Genomic DNA, 1,934 nt, shown 5'->3' with positions numbered 1-1,934 from the left:
TGATGGATACATGTCATTATACATTTTTCAAACCCATAGAATGTACAACACCAAGGCTGAACCTTAATGTAAACTATGGATTCTGGGTGATAAGATGTGTCAATCTAGATCATCAATTGTAACAAATGTACTTTCTGGTGGGGGTGTTTATAATGGGGGAGGCTGTGCATGTGTAGGGGCATACGAGAAATCTCTGTAGATTCTGGTCAATACTGCTATGAACCTAAAACTGCTCTAAAAATTAAAATTTATTTTAAAAAAGTCAATAGTAATAGACTGATTAGGGGAATAAACAGAACTTGGAGTACCCCTAAATTAGTGGTGGTTTTAACTTTCATTTTTTTCACCCATTATCCTTGGCCTTGTCTCAATGCAGCCCAAAATTTGGAAGTGGGCATCAGCGTGGACAGAGAGAAAGTTCCAGCAGGACCCCTCTAGTTCTGGCTTGAGGAGCGTGAAAGAGATCTACCAACACTCAGAAAGGGCAGAGGAAATATCCTGTTTATTTTATTTTCTCTGTTTTCTCATGCCCCAGCTCCCTAGCAAGCCTGTGATAAGGGTGGTAGTGACAGCCATGACAGTGGGGTCATTTTTTCAGAGTGAAGGAACTGTTGTCTCAAGAGGATGGCATGATCATCCTGTCCTCCTGTTGCTTGACCTCACATGCAGATGCAATAACAGAAAACTGTGGGACAGAGAGGGTAAAGAAATCCTTAGCTTTCTGGCCAGAGGACCAAGAAGGAGAGCCCCAGGGGAAATAGTAAGCACTGCACAGAGAGTGAGAGGGAGTATCTGGGGAAAATGATCCCATGGAGCTGTTCATGAGCTTCTAGGTTCGTCTCAGTTGCACATGTGTGGGTCTCACCATAAAGAGCATGCCATGGATTTCAAAAACCACTATGGGTCTTGGCCTGATTCCAGTTCTGTGTAGGGTGGTTTGAAATGCTGCCTGTTCACATTAAAACTAGAAAAATTTTGAAATACAATATATAAATTTATGTTCACCAAAAATGTATATTACATTTATAAAGGATGCTGTTTTTATTTTAGGACTACATTTAATGACATTAATTTTAAAGGCTGTTGAAACATTATAAGCCAACAAATTAACTCAAGAAATTGGATTATACAAGGATTACATAAGGATTAAATAGGCAGAAAATATTTAACAACAGATTGAATGTTCAAATCTTTTTAAAAAAATGAAAATCTTGATTTTTGGCTCTGGGTTACATATGAGCAGAGGCTAAATGTGCCACATACACACAAGAATCTTGGCTTGGTATCTTATCTTAAATAATGTTATATCAAAAATACTATATAGTTTAGTTTTGAAATTATGAAATCCCCCTTAATTGATAGAAAAGGACAATAATTAATATTTCAGGCTTTATCAAAGGTTACAACATAAATGTTTACCTTCTAGCTACAAGCAAGAGCTAATTTGAAGCCAATTATATTTTAAGAAGATGAGCTGGGGAAGAATATAAAAATCGATAGTAATGTTCATTAATGGTAGACCAAAATAGTTAATAGAGTTGCAAAATTATTAAGACATAAGGAGGATGCTTGCACAACAGAAAGATTCTTCCCAGAAAAAGAGAAATTTTCTTTACTAATAACAATAAAATCTGAGCTTTGATAGAATGATTGATGTGGATAAATTATTAAAGGCCAAGAATTACTGGTTTAAGGAACATATTCTCCTACCATTTTTCTAGGTTTTTAAAAGTTATTTTGTCTATTGATCTAGGTCTTCAGAGAGCCACATGTCTGAGCCATACCTCACTCATTATCTATGGAATTGAATTTAAGTTGAACGTTTTGTCACACTCTGGATTTTCATTAATTGTTCAAAGAATGGATATTAATGAAATCTATTTATGTATGTGATGAAACTAAGCGTTATGTTTATCTGTCGTCCATATAAAAGT

This window comes from Ceratotherium simum, chromosome 28, assembly GCF_057802395.1.
Source record: "Ceratotherium simum simum isolate JZ-2026a chromosome 28, ASM5780239v1, whole genome shotgun sequence".
Taxonomy (NCBI): Eukaryota; Metazoa; Chordata; class Mammalia; order Perissodactyla; family Rhinocerotidae; genus Ceratotherium; species Ceratotherium simum.
This window is presented reverse-complemented; position numbering follows the sequence as displayed.